Source organism: Enhydra lutris, unplaced genomic scaffold, assembly GCF_002288905.1.
Source record: "Enhydra lutris kenyoni isolate GAN:26980312 unplaced genomic scaffold, ASM228890v2 scaffoldscaffold102, whole genome shotgun sequence".
NCBI lineage: Eukaryota > Metazoa > Chordata > Mammalia > Carnivora > Mustelidae > Enhydra > Enhydra lutris.
Window position 1 is genome coordinate 434,278 of NW_019154186.1, and position 14,409 is coordinate 448,686.

At 36.2% G+C, this 14,409-nt stretch overlaps 1 protein-coding gene across 1 annotated transcript in view; it reads right to left on the reverse strand.

Moving 5' to 3' along the window:
* The window catches only part of LOC111139356 (CHM, Rab escort protein 1), a 164,327-nt gene that overhangs the window by 106,365 nt on the left and 43,553 nt on the right, over window positions 1-14,409 (reverse strand). The window lies entirely within an intron of this gene.

Below are 14,409 nucleotides of genomic sequence, written 5' to 3' on the forward strand. Positions count from 1 at the left end.
CACACTCTCACACACACACAAATGGCTACTCTAGAGGTAGTGGCCCTGTGTTATTCTTAGCCTTCAGGGCCGAAAATAAAAGTAGCTTCTGGGACACAGTTATTCACTTTTGTAGTAAGTAAAACAAGAACAATATCCCCACTAATAACTGGGTGAACTATTATTCTTCATTCTATAATCCTCTGAAGAACATCATTCTGTTTTAGAGGACCCAGAGGTCTCCTAACTAGGATCAGGTAAACCTTGTAGACATTGGAGTTCTTATTAACTTCCTTAAGTAAGAGACTTGTGGCAACCAGAATTCTCTAATTCAGTACTACATATCTGTACTGGGGCTTCCCAGTTCTTATAAAATTCTTCACATTTATTCTTTGTATTATGAGCCCCAAAGTACACTCAGTTCTACCTACAACATCTGGTTCTGGGGTGGGAAAGATTCTTGGTTCTGTTTTTTGTTTTCAGTTTTCCTTCTCTGTATTTTTCTCTAATGAAATAAAATCTATAAAAGCTCTTTTTAAAATGACATGAAAACGAAAACCTTTAATATCCAAAATCACTCATACATAGTGCTACTGGAGATCCCCTCAGTCTTCTGATATATTTCTCCTCAAACAAATGTTGACAGGCCTGCAGAACAGTCAGACTTAAGGTTCAAGTATTTTACCAATAATCACTGTTTTTGCTCTAATAGAAAAAATGGTTAAGCTGAGTATCTGTGAAAATAGGTCTATTAATACAGATTACTGCTTTAGTTATAATCTGATCTCTTGAAGATAATGCAAATTCATTCACCATTCAAAATCTCTAATGGCTTTAAAATTTAGGTAGATTTTCACTTATATTAACAATTCTAGATGGCCACCCTTGCTAACATGTTGGGATCAGGAAACATAGAAGCTCTGATCCCCTGGGTCAGAGAAAACAGTGGAAGGAGAAGGTGGGCAACAGCCAGTATACAGAAGAGGGAGGAGTGAAGACAGAGGAGCGTTATAACTAGTGGTATTTCCCGTAGAAATTTATACCCTCTTCTCCCTTGCCTGAGAATAATATACACTTCTGCCATCCCTTCCCACTCTCTAAATATAACACTCAACAAACCAGAAAACATCCAGTGATGTTAAAAAAAATAAAACAACTGTCTTTATAATTTTTGTTAAGATATTTAGATTTCTTTTAAGCCACCTTATAGTCATAAATAAGAAGCTCTGACCGTTGGGTAAAAATTTTAAGATTGAAGTCAATTTATTGGATACATCAATTTATAAGTAATAAATATACATTAGAAATCTGACACTAGGATACACAAAGGTTTCTTAGATAACACACAGCAATAAAACTACTAGTAAAGTGGAATTCATGAAAATGAAAAAGTTCTACACTAAATACATCATAAAAAATGAATGGGCTAGCCACAAACTAGAAGAAAATAGTCATAAAACATATCTGACAAAAAGACTGGTATCCAGGATATTTAAAGATCTTTTTCAACTTAAAAATATGACAAATATTCAAATTTTAAAATGGGCAAAGGGCTTGAACAGACGTTTCATAAAGGAAGATAGATGTGATTAATGAGCACATTAACAAGGTGCTCAACATCATTAGTCATTAGATAAGTACACATTAGTCTATGGCCATACCACCCTGAACACGCCCAGTCTGTGATCCGGGAAGCTAAGCAGGGTTGGGTCAGGTTAGTACTAGGATGGGAGATAAGTACACATTTAAAAAAAGCATTAAAAAGGGCGCCTGGGTGGCTCAGTGGGTTAAAGCCCCTGCCTTCGGCTCAGGTCATGATCCCAGAGTGCTGGGATCGAGCCATGCATCGGGCTCCCTGCTCAGCAGGGAGCCTGCTTCCTCCTCTCTCTCTCTGCCTGCCTCTCTGCCTACTTGTGATCTCTATCTGTCAAATAAATAAATAAAATCTTTAAAAAAAAACATTAAAAATGAAAGTAATGAAATACTACTACACATCCACCAGAACAGTTAAAATTAAAAGGCTGACAATACCAGGTGTTGGTGTGGATGGCCAGAATACTCATACCTTTTGGTGGGAGTGTAAAATGGTAAAAATACTTTGGAAAACTGGCAATTTCAGAAAAAAACTAAACATGTATCTACCCTATGATCCAGTAACTCCATTCCTAGGTATTTACAAACCAGGAAAGTATATGTTCACAAAATACTTACACAAGCTTTTTCATAGTAGCTTTGTTATTTTCTTTTTAATGATTTTATTTATTTGACAGACAGAGATCACAAATAGGCAGAGAGGCAGGCGGTGGGAGCCCACGAAGCAGACTCCCTGCTGAGCAGAGTGTCCGACGCAGGGCTCCATCCCAGGACCCTGAGATCACAACCTTAGCCGAAGGCAATGGCTTTAAACCACTGAGCCACCCAGGCGCCCTAGCTTTTTTAATAGCTCTGAACTGATCAGAATTCAGATATCCATCAATGGGTGAATGGATAAATAAGCTGAGGTATATCTATAGGATTGATACTATTCGCCAACAAAAATGAATACTGGTAACAACAGAGATGAATCTCACAGCTAAGTGAAAGAAGCTTTTACCCAAAAAGAGGACATTCTGAATGATTCCATCTATATGACATTCTAGAACAAGTTAATTATAATAAAAAATATCCCAAGAGTGACTGGGTGGGAGTAAGTGCAGGACTTGACTTGGATGAGGCATGAGAGAACTTTCTAGAGCAAAGACCATTTTATTTCAGTAAGATTCTTAATTACATGTGTATGCATTTCCCAAAACTTACTAAATGGCATACTTAAGATCTGTGTTTTCATTGCATGTAATTTTACCTAAAAGAAAAAGACCCATAAATATTGAACTTAATAATATCAATGCTGAAGTGTTCCAGACTGAAGGTACTTGACTGTGTACAACTTACTTTGAAATATACAAAAGACAGAATAATAAATGGAAAGAAAAATGAATACATGGGCAGTGATATAATAAAGCAAATACAGTGAAATGTTAATAGGAGAATCTAGGTAGTCATAGATATTCATAGTACAATTTTTTCAAATTTTCTGTCCGAAAATTATAATAAATTGTCAGGAAAAAAAGTAACCTGAGTTTTCAAACATGGACCAAGATGTGCCAATTTCCACAGTACTTTCTGCTATTATCAAAAGCCTAAAAATAGTCTAAAAGAAAACCATCTTGCTGTTTCTTTCCATTATTAAATGACCTAAGGTCAGTTCATGGTCAAAATCTTTTTTCCCCTATATTTGGTCATGTTTTCTGAGAGCTAACTGGTTCTAGTATTCTTCCATGCAGCTCACATTTTCAACTTTTCCTGTTGATATGCTCTTAACCTTAGCAGCTGGTGATCTGATCCAATGTACATAAAAGGTGAAACATGGTTTTCATTACTGTGGTACTTCTGACAAAAGAGGGTAACATAATTATTAATAAACTCATTATAAAACCAACACAGATTTTTGTTAAGTTCATTTTGGTATTTGTAAAGTTCTAAGTATGGTTTGTAATACCCCTTAGAGAGAAAACAAAAGACTTTAGGTATCAAAATCAATATGGCAAAAAGAAAATGAAAAAAATCAATGTAACATTCTAATATGCTCCCTAGGAAAATTATTCCAATGAAATAGTAAAAATTAAAGTTCACCAAATATTTTCTTAAATTTTATCTTTAAAAATACAGCTTCAGAACTATGACAAATTCAAGTTATAAAATATTATTTCTACTCTCTTTAGAAGTGTTTCTGCAGGGAATAACAAAGCTAGGTTATGGTTATTATTTTTTTTAAAGATTTTTTATTTATTTATTTGAGAGAGAGACAGTGAGAGAGAGCATGAGTGAGAAGGTCAGAGAGAGAAGCAGACTCCCCGTGGAGCTGGGAGCCTGATGTGGGACTCGATCCTGGGACTCCAGGATCATGAACTGAGCGGAAGGCAGTCAGTCGTCCAACCAACTGAGCCACCCAGGCGTCCCTGGTTATTATTTTTAAAACTCCATAGATACAATTTATTTTAAGGACAAAGTGAGAACCTCCTGACATTAAAAAAAAAAAAAAGAAAAAAAAGAAAAAAGGGGAATGGAAGATTTTCTGCCAATTTTGTGTCACAACTGCCTCTGTACATCAAATAAAGGAAAAAGTAGTTGGTTTTTTTTTTTAAGATTTATTTATTTATTTGACAGAGAGAGAGAGAGAGAGATATCACAAGTAGGCAGAGAGGCAGGCAGAGAGAGAGAGGAGGAAGCAGGCTCTCCACCAAGCAGAGAGCCCGAGGCGGGACGCGATCCCAGGACCCCGAAATCATGACCCGAGCTGAAGGCAGAGGCCCAACCCACTGAGCCACCCAGATGCCCAAAGAAAAAGTAGTTTATGATGAAGTATGATGTGTATCTCTAATGCCAGGGAATGCTATTTTATATGGTAAAAAGAGTTCCTTAAAACTAAAGTTTCTTTGTGGAACTAGAAAAAGACTGTTCATTGTATTTAAACAGCAAATATAAAACTAATGTGTAGGGTGGCTAGGTGGCTCAGTCGGTTATGTGGCCAACTCTTGATTTTGGCTCAGATCATGATCTACCTGGGATCGAGTTCCAAATCTGGCTCTGTGCTTGGTGGGGAAGTATGCTTGTCTCCCTCCCCTTCTACCCCTCCCGACCATTTATACACGCGTGCTCTCTCACAAATAAATAAATCTTAAAAAAAAATAAAACTAATGTCTAAAGTCCTCTAAAGTTTCATGACAGTTAAGTGACCTAAAATTTTCAGCTAAAACAGTAAAAATCACAAATGGACATTTTTATTTTCAAAGATAAAAAAAGCCCAATAATCACAACACTGATGTATAGCTCTCCACTGTGTGAAATGTTGACCTTAAAACTGTAGAAAACATGGTTTTAATCTTTCTAAAGTTTTACAAAGCTTACTTAGAATACTGCCTAAGTTTTTCCAGATGCAGAAAGGAAATGGTTACACAATTATCTCCATTAACACCAACCAATAAAACAGAAAAAGATAGCATTAAAATAATAACAAGAGATTTCTCATCCTTTACATAATATTTAATATTAAAGCAACATCATTTTGTTTCATGTCTACTAACAAAAAGAAATACATTATGGGTATACATAAAGAAAGGTGAGCTATATGAAAAGGCTGAGTAGTAAACCTATTAATTAGAGCCTATTTATTAAATCCTAACAATGTTCTTTTCCATTGTGTGTCATAATTACAATTCAGTGTTGAACATTCAGCAACACCCATAGCTACATGATGCTAAACTGCATCCTTACAGGGAAATGGCTTCTGTAAGCAAGGACAAGAAGATTAACAAAAGACAGAGCTACAAATATTCAGGCACACAGATCTAGGAATTGTTTTAATTATTAAAGAACATAGGAGTTAAAAAGGGAAGCACCACAGATCAACCTCGAGGCCTTCCCTATTCTATAATCACTGCTCCTAATCCCATTTCCTTATATAGTAGTAATTCCACCCCTTCCAATGACAGCATTTTTAATTTTTTGTTTTTAAAACTGTTTTCACAACTATTTTCTCACGGACTTTTCCAGCAATCTTGTAAAGCAGGTACGGTATTATTTTACAGATGAAGACACTGAGACGGTCTATGTAGAAATTAAGTCACTAGTTCAGGGCCACACAACTGCAACTGGTAGAAGTGCAATTAAAACTCAGTTCTGCTAAACCCTAATCCTATCCATTGGAACATAATCCCAAATTCTAAACTGGCTAGGATTATTTAGTCCATAGGATATTATAGTGTACCTGTGGTTCAATGAAGCCAAACACTTCAAATACTTGTGGTAAACATAGCGTAATGTATAAACTTGTCAAAAACCGTCAAACCGTATACCTGAAACTAATTTAGTGTTTCAACTAGACTCAAATAAAAAAAAAATGGCACCTGGGCCTGATTACTAAATTCACCTTTTCCAAAATGTATCCCATTAATAACATGGACTATTAGTAAGTGTTCCAAGGGGGGGAAAAAGTACAATGACAAAATAAATTTGGAAAATGCTAGGTTTTTAACTTAAACCACCAAAAAAAATGGTTTATGACAGAGCTTCTCAGCACCATTATGAGCTGTATGAGAAGACTGAGTATTAAACCTATTAATTAGAGCCTTTTTATTAAATTCTTGGTGTTTATGTCTGTTCTCACCAATAGGAAAAAAATTAGTCAAGCAATGAACATTTCTTCTAAAAAAAGCATTTGAAGGGAGTGGATTTCAACAAAACATATTTTGAGAAATGCTACCTTAACACATTAATGACAAGGATAAAAATAGGATAATACATATTATAGCGCTTGCCATTTTCCATTCATTACCACTTAATGTTCACAAGAATCCCAAGAGACTGGTGCTAAAAATATCCCCATTTTACAATTAGGAAAAAAACAAAAACAAACAAGAAGTTGGGGATCTTGTTTATTTAAGTCACTCAGAATAGGAAATGGCCTGGATTTAAGCCCAGGCCATATCAGGCCCCAAAGTCTAAGCTCTTTCCATTATAAAGACGGTCTTCTATAATCTATAAGATTGTAATATTTAAAATTATAAACATAAGCATATAACAAAACCCAAAATCTAACTTACTATAAATAAAGGCAATGGAATCTGTTTACAGACATTAGACAGAATGAAGTCTAATTTTTATTTTGCTTCTCCAATTCATCTGGATAATGAAAATGGGAAAATAATTTCATGACTACATCTACTCTAATCTCAGAGCAGGAGGGACTATTCAGTGCAAATACTTTTCTGTATATGATAAAAGTGGGAAAATAACAGTGTGGCATGTCTACTACTATTGACTTGCCAGCTATTAAAGAATATAAATATACCATACGCATTAAGGGAATTATTCTATTTCAATTTGATTGGAATACTATAAAGAATCATGACATGTTTCTACTTTCCTAGTTGACAAATAACTGAACAGACTAGGGAATATATTGGATTTACTCCCCACACAAATTCTCCTTTACTAAACCTCCACATACCTGATACACAAGCCAGCCAAGTTCCTTTCACCATCCACCCATTCCAAGATCAAGGCAGGTGGGCCTCCTTGGTATAGTATGCAGATGTAATTCTAATGTTAGAGAGGATGATCAGGCCCTTATATGGTTTTAAAATGATCCCATGAGGCTACATTAAGTTGCTCTGGCAGTCAGATCAATCTTCCAGAATGAAATACTCCCAGGCTGAGTAATTAGGGCTGGAGAGAGACCTCCCTATGTTGACAGTTATTAGCCACTGACATAAGACCACCCACTCAAGTACATTTTTACACAACCAAACCAGGTAGATGAGTAAGTATTATACACAGATTGCCCTCAATTCTTGTTTTTCTCTGTGATCTCATCTATCCTTACTGACTCAATTATCGCTTCTCTGCTGATGACTTACAAATTGCTATCTCCAATCTGAGCACTTCTGGTAAGCTCCAAACTCACAGCTATTTTGGGTCCGAAAGTACAAATGAGTCATCAGCTTACTGGGCAACTCCATTTTATCCCCGATTAATTTTAATCTCTACATGATGAAAAGACAAATTTATTTTCTTTTACCCACCCCCATGTATCCTACTGGGCTTTTGCAGTAACTCTTCAAGGTAAGTCATATACTAGCCACATTTTAGACTTGAGGAAAACAACTTAAATCACATAACTAATCACTGATAGAGTCACAATTTGAATCAGGTCTCTTGGCCATCGAGTCCAGTATTTGTGTCCAATTTGTGTCCAAACAGATAAGCTGTTTTCCAACCCTACAGCTTATCTCAGAGGAAGAGCACAGGCTTTGCTATCAAAAGGACCTGGGTTTAAATCCTGGTTCTTCCCCTAATAGACATGCGACATTGGAAAAGTTACTTCAATTCTCTTAATTTGTTTCCTCATCTGCAAAAGGGGAAAAATTATATTTCTCCTAGAGAAGTATATTTTAGAGAAATTTTAGAGAATTGTAGTAAAAATTTAAAAACTTAATATTCGTAAACCACCTAACACAGTACCCAGCAAATATTTCATAAATGGGAGCTATTATTATTATATCACACCATCTCTAATAGCAAACAACATGTTGAAAGCTAGATTAGGTTAAGCACATTAAAATCACTTTCACTTATAAATTGGTGCCACAGACATCATGGTATCTCTTTATAGTGGGAGAATATGGAAAGGAGAAAACTAGGGCAACACTTAACCCTTTAATATCTGATATACGTTTTTTCTCATCCCCATAGGAGAGCACTGTTTTCTTTCTTTAGCTAAATAATAGAAGGGAGAGGACACCTGCAAGATGGTGACAAAGGAGGATCCTCAATTCACCTCTTCCCACAGACACACCAAACCTTCAACTACATATGTATGATTTCCCTCTGAAATATATTTGAAAACAAGATGAACAGAAACCACAACAAAGAATAAAAAAAGCCACAACCAGATGGCAGGAAAGGCAGAGACAGACACAGTCTTGCCACAACCCTACCCTGGTGCTGGGACACACAAAGGAAAGGGGTCTCACAAGTCCAGTGCTTCTCAATATGTACATACTAGTAAGCAATAACTACTTACTAATCAATAATTACTTTAAATACAAATGGACTAAATTCTCCTAACAAAAGACAGAGAGGATGAATGGATAAAAACATAAGACCATCTAGGGGCACCTGGATGGCTCAGTCAGTTAAGCATCTGCCTTCAGCTCAGGTCATGACCTAAGGGTCCTGGAATTGAACCCTGCATCTGGCTCCTGCTCAGCAGGGAGTCTGCTTCTCCCACTCCCTCTGCCCCCTTCATGCTCTATTGTCTCAAATAAATAAGATCTTTTTTAAAAAACAACAAGGCAAAACACAAGACCATCTATATGCTGCCTACAAGAAACTCACTTCTTATAGGACAAAGACTGGAAGTAAATTGATAAAGTATATTCCATGCAAATGGAAACAAAAAGCTGCTATATCTGTACTTCTATCACACAAAAATAGACTAAAACAAATAATGTAATAAAAGAAATGATAAAGGTGTCAATCTAGCAAGAAGATAGAACATTTATAATTACATATGCACCCAACAGAGGAGCACCAAAATATATAAAGCAAATATTAGCAGACCTAAAGGAAAAAATGGCAACAACACAATAATAGTGAGGGACTAGCACTCCACATACATCAATGGGTAGATCATCCACACAGAAAATCAATAAGGAAACACTGGCCTTGACTGACACATTAGACTAGGTGGACTTAATTGACATATACAGAACATTCATTCATTCCCAAAGCAGCAGAATACACATTCTTCTCAAGAGCATATGGAATGTTCCCCAAAACAGATTACATGTTAAGCCACAAAACAAGTCTCAATAAATTTATGAAGACTGAAATTGTATCAAACATCTTTTCCAGCCACAATGTTATGAAACTAGAAGTCAATTACAAGAAGAAACCTGGAAAAAAGTCACGAATATATGGAGATTAAACAACAATGTAGACAGTAATTTCTTTGACTTCAGTCTTGACAATATGCTTTTTAGATCTGATTCCAAAGGTGACAGCAGCAGCAAAATCAAATAAACAAATGGATCTACATTAGATTAAAAAGCTTATACACAGTGAAGTAAATCATCAACAAAATAAAAAGGTAATCTATTGAAAAAGAAGACATTTACAAAAGTATATCCAATAAGGGGGTAATATCCAAAATATCCAAAGAACTCATACAAATCAACACAAAAATAGCAACTTAACTAAAAAATGGTCAGAATACCTGAACATTTACCAAAGACATACAGATGGGCAATAGGCACATACAAAAAAGCTTAGTATCACTAACCATTAGGGAAATGCAAACCAAAACCACTATGAGATACTACCTCATGCCCATCATCAAAAATTCAAGAGGAACTTCCTGGGAAAGTGGCAAAGGAAGAAGATCCTAAGCTCACCTCATTTCACAGATATAACCCATTTATCAGTGTGAATAACCTAGAAAATGACTTAAAGACTGGGCAGAACATTCTTCAGATAAATGCAGAGAAGGGGCCATATTGAAGAGGGTAGGTAGGGCAGAGAAGTGGAACTAAAGGAACTTGGAGGACTGTCCAAAGGAGGAGAGAGGGTGTGGGCACAGAAAGGGGAAAGAAATAGACCCTTACCCCAGGCAAAGGGAACCCCCATGGGGAAAATGAATACCTGAAACACTGAAAAACCAGAGGGGCATAATTTTGCAAATTCTTACAGTTAACAGGGTTTCATACCAGGAACTTTAAAAATCAGCAGGCTGGGTTCTGGGAGAGCATTGAAGGCTATAAGAAACTAGATCCCTGCCCTTAAAAAGACCACATAACAAAGAGCCCTCTGTGAAGATATAGTATAGAAGCAGCAGTTTGATAAAGGCCGGGGATATATGAGAATATTTATTTACTAATTTCAGAGCCTGTGCTGGCAGGGCAAGGATCACTGAGAGACTTCTCCAAAAACAAGCTGGAAGGCACCATTTCCCTCCCCTGCCCGCAGCCTGGATATGTGAACAACTGCAGGAACAAGCACAGGGCCAACACCTACTAACTAACAAGCAAACAGCAAGCCCCACCCCTGTATTCTCCTCAGACATACCAGGGCCCATCCAAAGCAGTGCCACAAGTCTAGCAAGGTGTGAGTAGACCAGACAGGGCCCAGCTCAACTCCAAAGTGACTTCTACCTTGGGCAGAGGGGAAAATAAGCATACCCAACACTCCAACTACAGCCCCAGCCATGAGCTAGGGGCAAAAAGCTGCTCTTACTGCACAATGCAGTAAGATGTTTGATTTGCAAGATGTTTGATACAATTTCATTCTTCTTAAATTTATTTACTGCAGGCTCCAACCACCAATGAAAGCTTCTCAAGGGACAACACAGGGAAACTACCCAGCAGTTTGGTGCTACTGGATCTTTAGCAAACACATGGTCTGACTCAACTCAAGCCCAAAGGGGCCCAAGACTGGCCCAACAACACAGGGACCAAACCCTACCCATAAGAGGCAGAGAAAGCCATTACAAATGGCTAATGTCTTTTCTCAAGGGACATTACACCACAGAGCACCACAGAAGCTCTTCTAGATAAGGCACTACTTTCAAGAGAAGTAGCTGACTGTCCTAACAGAAATAGACACAAAGAATTATGCAAAATGAGGAGACAGAGGACTATGTCCCAAATGGAAGAGGACAAAATCATTGCAAAGAAAGCTAAATGAAACAGATACATGTAAAATGCATGATAAAGAATTTAACATAATGGTCATAAAGATATGTACCAGACATGAGAAGAGTGGAGGACCTCTGTGAAACCCTTAACAAAGGGATAGAAAATGGGGAGCCTGGGTGGAGTCAGTCGAGCATCTGACACTCGATTTCAGCTCAGATCATGATTGCAGGGTCATGGAATCAAGCCCCTCACCGGGCTCTGTGCTCAGTCAGGTGTCTGCCTGAGATTCTCCCTCTCCCTCTGCTCCTCCCCACTGTGCTCATGCATGCACCTTCTAAAATAAATAAATAAATCTTTAAAAAAGGGATCAAAGACATAAAAAAGAACCAATGAGAAATGAAGAACTCAATAAATGAAAGTAAAAATATACTACAGGGAATAAACAGCAGACTATAAGAAGCAGAAAAACAACCCCTGAAACAAATACTACATTATATGTTAATACAGAAAGGAGAAAAACAGATCAACAGAAGAACAGAGTAATGGAAAGTATTTAAACTAAACAGGAGAGAAAAAAAATAAAAACTGAAAACACATTTTGGAATTCAGTAACATCATCAAGTGTTAAAAACATTTGTATTATTGGGATCTGAGAAGAGAGAGAAAAGAAAGCAGAAAATTTGAAAAAATAATAGCTGAAAACTTTATGAATCTGGAGAAATGGAAATCAAGATGAAGGCATAAAGGGTCTCCCCAAAAAAATCAACAAAAGAGGTCCACACGAAGACATGTAGTAATGAAAATGGCAAAAAGCAGTGGTGATAAAGTCAATTTCAAAAGCAGCAAAAGAAAACACTTCCACATAAGGGAAACTCCATAAGACTATCAGCTAATTTTCTTCAGCAAAAACTTGACAAGCCTTACAAGAGTGACATGATATATTCAAGGTACTAAAAGGAAAAACTCTAGAGCCAAGAAGACTCTATCCAGCAAGGCTATCATTCAGAACAGAAGAAGAGATAAAGAGTTTCTCAGACAAGCAAAAGTTAAAAGAATTCATGACTGCTAAACCAGCCCTACAAGAAATGTTACCGGGGACTCTTGAGTGGAAGAGAAAGACCACAAGCAGGAGTAAGAAAAATAGGAAGAACAAAAGCAATAAAATTAAGTATCCCTATAAAAATCAGTCAAGAGAAGCACAAAGTAAAAGGATGTAAAGTATGATACCATATACTTAAAACTTAAGGGGGTAAAGGTGTAAACATTGAATTCAACCTTACAGGATCACCAACTTATAGACTGCTATCTGTATAAGATGATCTATACAAACAGAATGGTAACCACAAATTAAAAACCAGTAATAGATATACATAAAAATAAAAAGGAATCCATATATATTACTAAAGAAAGCCAACTAACCATGACAGAAGAGAGCAAAGGAACAGAGAACTACAAAAACAATCATAAAATGAATAACAAAATGGCAATAAACACATACCTATCAATAATTACGTTGAATGTAAAAGAACTAAGTGCTCCAACAAAAAGTCACAGGGTGATAAAATGAATTAAAAAAAAAATCCAAAACCCATCTTTTTGCTCCCTACAAGAAACTCATTTCCTACCCAGTGACACATTCAGACTGAAAGTGAAGGGATGGGAAAGCATTCATCATGCAAATAAATGTGAAATACAGCTGGACTAGCAGCACTTCTGACAAAATAGGCTTTAAAACAAAGACTAACAAGAGACAGAAAACAAAAAAGAACACTACATAATCATAAAGGAAACAATCCAACAAGAAAATATAATAATTGTAAGTAAATATTCACGAAACCAACATGGAAGGACCCAAATACATAAAGCAGCTAGTAACAAACATAAAGGAATTAATTAACTAATTAACTAATGGGGGGATTTACCATCCCACTTACAACGATGGGCAGATTATTCAAACAAAATCAAAAGGGAAATAGTGGCTTTGAAGGACACACTGCAGGAGTTGGACTTAACAGATATATTCAGAACAATCCTGAAACACCAGAACGCATTCTTTTCAAGTACATATGGTACATCCTCCAGAACAGATCACATATTAGACCGCAAAACAAATATCAACAAACTGAAAAAAAATGGAAGTCATACCATGCACTGTGAAACTAGAAATCAGCCACAAGAAAAAATCTGGAAAGAACACAGATACATGGAGGATAAACAACATGCTATAACACAATGAATGGGTTAAATGAGAAATCAAAGAAGAAATAAAAATATAAATGGAAACAAAAGAAAATGAAAACACAACAATATAAACTCCTGGGGAGGCAGCAAAAGCTGTTCTAAGAGGGATGTGGCAGTAGAAGCCTTCCTCAGAAACCAAGAAAAATCTCAAACAACCTAACCTTACACCTAAAGGAGTTAGAAAAAGAATAACAAACAAAACCCAAAACCAAAAGGAAGGAAGGAAATAATAAACATTAAAGCAGAAATAAACAAAACAGAAACAAAAAACACAACAGAACACATCAATGAAACCACGAACTGGTTCTCTGAAAAGATCAACAAAACAGATAAATATTTAGCTAGATTCATCAAATAAGAGAGGACTCAAACAAGATCAGAAATGAAAGAACAAAAATAACCAATCCCAGAGAAATACAAAGAATTATAAGAGAACATTATGAAAAATTATATGCCAACAAACTGGACAACCTAGAAGAAATTAATAAATATATATAAACATATAATCTCCCAAAACTGAATCAGGAAGAAATAGAAAATCTGAACAGATTACCAACAAAGAAATTAAATAAGTAATCAAAGAACTCCTCCAATAAACAGAAGTCCAGGATTACATGGCTTCACAGGTGAATTCTACCAACACTTAAAGATTAATACCTATTCTTCTCAAACTTTTCCAAATATTTAAGAGGAAGGAAAGCTTCCAAATTCATTCTATGAGGCCAGCATTACCCTGAAGCCAAAACAAGATAAATACACCACAAAAAAGAGTACAGGTTGATAACTCTAATGAACACAGATGGAAAAATTCTGAAGATAATATTACTAAGCCAAATCCAACAGTACATTATAAAAAACCATTCACCACAATCAAATGGGATTGGTTCCAAGGATTTAAGGATGGTTCAATATTTACAAATCAATCAACATGATATTATAAGGGCCTGCCCCTCCC